The sequence below is a fragment of the Oncorhynchus masou genome, chromosome 22 (assembly GCF_036934945.1).
Source record: "Oncorhynchus masou masou isolate Uvic2021 chromosome 22, UVic_Omas_1.1, whole genome shotgun sequence".
Taxonomy (NCBI): domain Eukaryota; kingdom Metazoa; phylum Chordata; class Actinopteri; order Salmoniformes; family Salmonidae; genus Oncorhynchus; species Oncorhynchus masou.
In genome coordinates, this window is record NC_088233.1 from 20,485,700 (window position 1) to 20,493,838 (window position 8,139).

Sequence of the window (8,139 nt, forward strand, 5' to 3'; positions counted from 1 at the left end):
CACTAACATTGAGTGGCTGCTGCCAAGACACTGACTCAACTCCAGCCACTTTAATAATGGGAATTGATGGGAAATGATGTAAAATATATCACTAGCCACTTGAAACAATGCTACCTAATATAATGTTTACATACCCTACATTATTCATCTCATATGTATATGTATATACTGTACTCTATATCATCTACCGCATCTTTATGTAATACATGTATCACTAGCCACTTTAACTTTGCCACTCTGTTTACATACTCACCTCATATGTATATACTGTACTCGAGACCATCTACTATATCTTGCCTATGCTGCTCTGTACCATCACTCATTCATATATCTTTATGTACATATTCTTTATCCCCTTACACTTGTGTGTATAAGACAGTAGTTTTGGAATTGTTAGTTAGATTACTTGCAGATTAGTTAGATTACTTGTTGGTTAGTACTGCATTGTCGGAACTAGAAGCACAAGCATTTCGCTACACTTGATTTAACATCTGCTAACCATGTGTATGTGACAAATAAAATTTGATTTGATTTGATTTTGATTGGACTTTTCTGGTCCATGGTGTTGAATGTTTATGCTTTTAAGCTTGGAAAAGAGACCCTTAATCACAGACTTGGACCACAAACACACTCCACTGAACAGTAGGCTAGTGATTGCTTTGCAACGCTTGCAGTTAGCGACTGATTCCTTCCAAACCACTCATTGTTGAATTTGCAATTTCCAACTTGTTGTGTAATGTTTATGTCCAATGGCTGAGGAGCACCGATACGTTTTATCTATAATTTATCTTCATGACAAGGATTGAAAAGGATTTGCCAGTAGATTGTCAACATGATTCATCATAATGACTGCTTGTCAAGCTTGATAGCTAAGATTTTGAAAGTACGATGAGTCCAATCAAAGCTACTGTAGATATAACGTGATTTGACGTCCATTTATCTGTGGCCAATGACCTTGAGCCTTCTTGAATGGGCACCTCTAATGTAACTCGATGGCAGCACCCAGGGGCTTGAATTCTCAAGCTCTCCCCGTAGATTTCACGGTGACGTGGTGTCCCCATGAGTGACAGAACACTGAGCCAATCACGGCGTAACTAGAGAATATTATCAACCCCTAAGCTCCGTATTTTCTGCTGGCTGCCCAACCACCGCAGGAAGCACTGAGTTAGGCTGAAACACATTTTTGGATCTTACTAAAGAAAGCAGAAAAGAGACAGCTTTATTACTGAATTATTATTCTTTTTTACATTGTTTGCAAACTGATATGTGACACGTATTAATGCCAGAATAACATGAAAACCAAGCAACAATTATCATTTTTTAAATGCTAAACAGGTGGCGCTCAAAATATGAATTACGGGTCACCACTGGATACAGTACAAAGTGTACGCAACACAGTATACAGAGAAATGTGTCTGTATTGCACCTAGACATTATGCATTTTACAGACTGCAGGAGCGTCAAAAACGACAAGCTTAGCCATGAGAACATACTGATTTAACAGTCAAGATTGCACTATCAAGATTTTCTTTCTTCTTCTCCCATTTTGGTTTACAAACATGCCTGATGTTAACGAGGGATGGGACAGCAAAAAAAACAAGAATCTTAGTGGATAGAGAGAGAGGACCATTTTCGGAGTCATGTATTTATAGAGAAACGGAAAAAACAATGTTATACAGAGATACCAATTGTGTGTTTAGCCATTCACTTTTTTCTCATCAATGGACATTTTGAGAAAGTAACATGCACTGAATCTATGCCAATTTTGAATCACAGTGAAACAGTAATGGAAGTCACCGCAGCACTAATAATGTTGTGATTCAGGGCTAAAGGCCTTTCAATTGGAGGCTCAATGTATTGTACCTGGAGAATTTCTGGCGATGCGTCCCTTCTGAATTCATGGCCACGTGAATCAGCAACAGACTGAAGACATTTCTCTGAGAAATGTGAACAAACAAGGCAATTACAGTACACAAGACACAAAACTTGTTTTCAACACAGAATGTTCTGTATCCGCTCCTCTGGGTCGTATTCACTAGGGCACACCATTTCAAAACCTTGTTTAGCAGAAAACATAAACAAGCAATTCTTACAGGACAAGTTTGGGTTGCACCTGCCCGTTTCGTCCCATTTTCTTCCATTTTGTGCCACGTGAAAACACCCTTGGTATTGTACCTACCTATAGGCATTGTTTTCCTATGGACCGACCATTGATAGCCAACACAGGTTTAAATGATTTATCACTCATTACAAAGTGCTTTACATTCATTACATTGTGCTTTACATTCCCATCCCTATAGACTGGAAGATCATGATCGACTGGTCAATCTTCAAAATATTCCTAGTCGTTCACCAAACATTTCTGTTGAAAAGCCGATGACAAAGTCTTGCGCTCCTTTTTGTATATTATTTGTGTTGCTCTGTTGGAGGAAGCACTTGATTCCAAGGCTCTGCACACCAGGTTGTCAAAGTGTTCCCATTTTAAACCATTTTAATTGTCTGAAAAGATAAACTCTGCCTGCCCAGTGGACTGGGAGATATGTGGCTAAAGGGAGTTTTGCTTACTGCAAAGGCCAATCGGATAGCTCAAATTACCGTTCCTACAACTTCCACAACCAGCAAAGTTTGATACTAGCCTACTTTTAAAACCATGATCAGAGAGAGACTTTCAAAGAATACAGCCAAGAGCTGCTGTTATGAGTGAGTTCATGTCTAAGTTTTCATTCAGCACTAAGCTCACACTATTACAAAACATATGTCACGCCCTGACCTTAGAGATCCTTTTTATGTCCCTATTTTGGTTTGGTCAGGGCGTGAGTTGGGGTGAGCATTCTATGTTTTGTGTTCTATAATTTCTATTTCTTTGTGTTTGGCCAGGTATGGTTCTCAATCAGGGACAACTGTCTATCGTTGTCTCTGATTGGGAACCATACTTAGGTGCCATTTTTTCCCACCTGTGTTTGTGGGAGGTTGTCTCTGTTTAGAGCACTTTGCCTTTGAGCTCACGGTTTGTTTTTGTAGTGTTTAGTGTTTTGTTTGGTGTCATTTTGATTAAAATAAAGAAAATGTACGCTCACCACTCTGCACCTTGGTCCTCTCCTTTGAACAGCCGTGACAACATAGGGCTATCGATACGTTTGGCTACTCATTCAGAGTTTTTATCATTATTATTAGCAGCTCATTGTCTATTATAAAATTAAAAATATGTAACTTTCTCAGGTCATAGGAACAACATGAATTTGTGCAGATGCGGTGCGACTCGAGTTTTGCCATCAGGTGGAAGACTGTCTCTCTCTGGTCAGTCTCACGGGAAGAAAGGAAGGCTAGAGCAGGGACCATGAGAAGCGGACCCTCTGCTGCCCTCTCTCTCCATCCCTCCCTCCAGTGATACGAATGCCGTGTTCAAAACAACTGGGAACTAGTAACTCTGACTTTTGACTGCAGTGCATTCAAGACTACTGGGAACTCTGAAAAAAAATTGATCTGACTGGGGAGAATCGTTTTGAAAGGTCTACCAACTCGGAATTCCAAGTTGGAAACTGGCATCTTTCTAGAGCTCAGGTTTTCCGACCTGAAGATCACTGACGTCATGATTTGACCAATTTTTTTCCCCCTGTTCCCAGTTTCTTGAAAGCTCCATGACCATCAGATGCAGGTACCATCAGTCCAGTAAAATAAAAAAGCTAATTATTTCAATTTATGCTCTGTTGACTGTTGACTGTGCCTTTAAACAGCTTGGAAAATTCCAGAAAATGATGTCATGGCTTTAGAAGCTTCTGATAGGCTAATTGACGTCAATTGGAGGTGTACCTGTGAATGCATTTCAAGGCCTACCTTCTAACTCAGTGCCTCTTTGCTTGACATCATGGGAAAATCAAAAGAAATCAGCCAAGACCTCATAAAATAAATTGTAGCCATCCACAAGTCTGGTTCATCCTTGGCAGCAATTTCCAAACACCTGAAAGTACCACGTTCATCTGTACAAACAGACATGTTATGTTTTTATTTATTTTTAAGTTCACCTTTATTTAACCAGGTAGGCTAGTTGAGAACAAGTTCTCATTTACAACTGCGACCTGGCCAAGATAAAGCAAAGCAGTGTGACAAACAACACAGAGTTACACATGGAATAAACAAGCGTACAGTCAATAACACAATAGAAAAAAAATAAAGTCTATATACAGTGTGTGCAAATGGCATGAGGAGGTAAGGCAATAAATAGGCCATAGTAGCAAGTAATTACAATTTATCAAATTAACACTGGAGTGATAGATGAGCAGATAGTGATGTGCAAGTAGAAATACTGGGGCCTGTTGCACAAAACTAGGATAAGGGATTAAGCCAGGATATCTTGGTGATCCTGGCTCAATTGATCCGTAATCCGGTTGCACAAAAGATGGATAGGGGGCAGGAGGATATGTTATGGTATAAATTACCATGGAGATTTATTCTGTGGAGCTAGCCTGCTCCAGACCAGGCTAAATTCCAGGATCTATTTAATCTCATCCCTAATGTCAGTCAGCAGTCACCACAAATGGAAACCAATAGTTATTTCACTGCTCACTATACATTGTTATCACATATAACTAGACCCACTGTTATTATTTAAACGTTTGTGATCATTAATTTCAATGATTTTGGATAAAAAATGATTTTTAGATGATGTTGCTATCATTAGATAATTTACAGTTTCCCATAGACTATAAGGCTATATATAAAATGATAGAATATTAGGGCCACAGAGGGGAAAAAAACACAAGTCATAATATTGTAACCAGTTGTTTTAAAGGAGGACAGTTGTTAAAATGACAGATGTGGGGCATTTCGTGAAATTGTACTTCAGTATGGTTTCATAAACAAAGACATGCTGATGTGCCAGAATATTAAGTATCACATTGTCATAAGTATCAAAACTGTAAAAACAATATGTAGCTTTTCTGCAGAAAGAACCAGCCTCATAAATGTATGACTTTATCCTTTTTCTTCAGTGTGGCCCTAGTACTCTGTCATATAAACAAATACACATTCCATATGAATATAAAAACACAATGTGTAACATTATGTTCCTTTATTGAATAAGGACAAAACAAAGCAGGTAAACCATCAGCTCCTTTCGAAACTGAAGTCACAGTGACTCTACAAGATGGAAAGCACAGAATCCAAGCATATTATACAAAATGATACATACACATTCAAAGGTCTGTATATAACACACCCTGCATGTCTGCACACTAAAATAAATGCAGGACAAATCCATACACATCAACTGAACAGACAAATGAATGGATGCAGTAGCCTCCCTGCAGCCTTGTATTACACACAGTATACCGCACAAACATCATAAGAGGCCAAATTCGTCAAAAAACGAACCCAAAAAAACCCCAATTACTCTGCCACCGCAGGAAATATTTAACCAAAATTGAAAGCACACATACTAACTAAAATAATTCAACACATATTGGTCCCTCAGCAGCCGACCACTGTCGTCATCAGGGAAGATTGCCGGATTGTCCCAGTCCATGGCTGGTGGCACTCTGGGGGCCCTCTCCTTCCTCATGCAGGCCACATTGTGGAGGACAGCACAAGCCACAGTAATATCACATGCCCTAACAGGGCTGACCCTTAATTTGTGAAGGCAGTGAAAGCGTGCCTTCAGGAGGCCAAAGGTCATTTCAACTCTGGCCCTGGTCCTGGCATGGGCATGGTTGTAGGCCTGCTGTGCTTCCTGGGGGTCTGTGAAAGGTGTCAGGAGAAAAGGCTGGCAGCCATACCCCCTGTCTCCCAGCAACACACCAGAGAATTCACCTGTCAACACAAAATCTCATCATTACTACCTCATAAACACAGTGATATTCTTGACACAGCCATGATGGTTATAAATAGGGGTTGTGTGGCTTACCTTGTGATAGGCACTGATAGATTTCAGAGGCCCGAAAGATTCTGGAGTCATGGACTGAGCCAGGCCATTTTGCCACAACATTGCTGATCACACAGTCAGCATTGCAGACCATCTGAAATCATAAGATGAGGAATATTACACCAATCAATGCACATCACTGGCAATGCAGAGTGTTCGTCAATGGACAATATCAAAAAGTTATGTTCACCTGAACATTAATGCTGTGAAAGGATTTCCTATTCACAAAATCGGCCTCATGGGCACCTGAGGGGGCTTTTTTCCTTATGTGTGTGCAGTCCACTGCACCAATGACATTGGGGAAACCTGTCACACAAAGTAATGAGTATCCTACTATGTGTTAACAGTTGTCCTGTAATTTGTAGATCCTCTTACCTGCAATCCTATAGAACTCCTCTTTGATGTCACAGAGTCTTCTGTGGCCAGGGAAGGAGATGAAGACATCTGCTAATGCTTTGATAGCCAGACACACACTCCTTATTGTGCGGCAAATTGTGGCCTTGTTCAGCTGTTCTGCATCCCCCACTGAGTACAGGAAGGCTCCACTAGCAAAAAGCGCAAGGCCACACAAACCATTTGCTCCACACTCAGTGCATGGCTCCGTGCAGTGCGGTGCTTAATCCTGGGACCCAGTAGTCTGCATAGATACCTGATGCCATCTGCAGAAAACCTGTATCTTTCATATAGATGGTCATCAGGGAAGGCCAGTGGGTCCAACCAGTCCCTGAAGACCCTTTCTCGCCTGAAGGCTCTCCTCAGCACAAGTGCTTCTTCATCCACCACATCTCGCACGAATGGGCATGCCATTGTCAGAGCAGAAAGGAACACACAATTTTGGGCCTTCATATAGGCTAGTGGCCACACCTGGTGCTGGGGGGGTGGGCAAAAGAGGGCGATGCCTTATAACGATGACTTGGTTGTACTGATTGCTGGGAAAATAAAAAAAACCTTAGAAAGATGCCACCGTCCTGTGTGCTCACAATAAGAGCTCATATGTCATGGCTCACTTGACTTTACGAGAATATACCTAATTTTTATTTTGAGCTGTGTCACACATTTGTGTTACAGTTAGCATACAGTGTACATTGAAGGCATATCTCACCTCCCTCTCAAGTTTTTTTATTTCAAGGTCCAGTTTCCTAATTGTCCTCTTTTTTATTTCGGACTCCAGTGCAAGATTTTCCATCTTTTTCTTCTTGTACTGAATGTCTATGTCTGCCAGTTCTATTTGGCGCCGGAGTTGGTTGCCATACAACTTTCTGATAGCTTGTGAGCTCTGTGAACACAATACAATTAGCGCAGCTGGAATTTGGCAGGATGTGGTGTCCTTTTATTAATACGCACTATGTTGCCAGGCTGGTTTTCCCACTGTATAGCATCTGGGTCCTGTAAAATAAATTAGATTTTTTGATTTTGATGAGGACTCCTCACCATTGTAGAGTAAATAGTACTTTCACAGTCTTAACATGATACCTCATGCCTTCTGGAATCCAGAGAGATGGTCTCCTCCTCATCATCGTCTCCATCATGTGCTGTTGCTGCTGCACTGGGGCCTTCACCCTATCACATTTAATCGGATTCATATTGAAGCTAGTAGACAAGACATGCCAGGCCTACAGTATGCCTTTGATGGAGTACTCACTGGATCAGCATCGTCTGGTGCTTGTGCTGGTGGCTCTAACAGGAACACAGTGCTGCCAGACACTGCAAGGCAATAGGTAAACCAAAGTCAGACAGTCCAAATTGATTCAATATGAATGTGGTTGTATCCCATGTAGAGATGGAAGGACATACCTTGAATGAAGCGGGTGGCATCTTGGGAGGAACCTATGCTCGTCTCTTTCCCCCAGGGATCCCCTCTAAGACGGGCCTGCCTTTATTTAGCTCCAAGGCCATGTCCTCTGCTGGGGTAAGGTCAGCCTTTGGTGACCCACCACCCGTGCCTTGTCTGTGGGTATTCTTTTTCACTGCTAAAACAGTACAGACAATGTGTGAGCAGGCACCTTCTGGGTACAATATATGCTTGTGCTTTGTTAAATATTAGTCAGGGACCATACCATTCTGCAGAATGTTCTTGTATTTGATTTTGACCTGCTGCCATGTCCGTTTTGGCCCGTTCATGTTTAATCTACACACACACACACACACACACACACACACACACACACACACACACACACACACACACACACACACACACACACACACACACACACACACAC

At 41.3% G+C, this 8,139-nt stretch overlaps 1 long non-coding RNA gene across 1 annotated transcript; it reads right to left on the reverse strand.

The window, feature by feature from the left end:
• Positions 1 to 7,165: 7,165 nt before the first annotated feature.
• LOC135508671 (uncharacterized) lies at positions 7,166 to 7,765 on the reverse strand. The gene is made up of 4 exons (XR_010450834.1): positions 7,712 to 7,765; positions 7,560 to 7,621; positions 7,391 to 7,477; positions 7,166 to 7,303 (listed from the first exon to the last, which is right to left on the reverse strand). It is a non-coding gene; the product is annotated as an uncharacterized LOC135508671 (long non-coding RNA).
• Between the last annotated feature and the right edge of the window lie 374 nt (positions 7,766 to 8,139).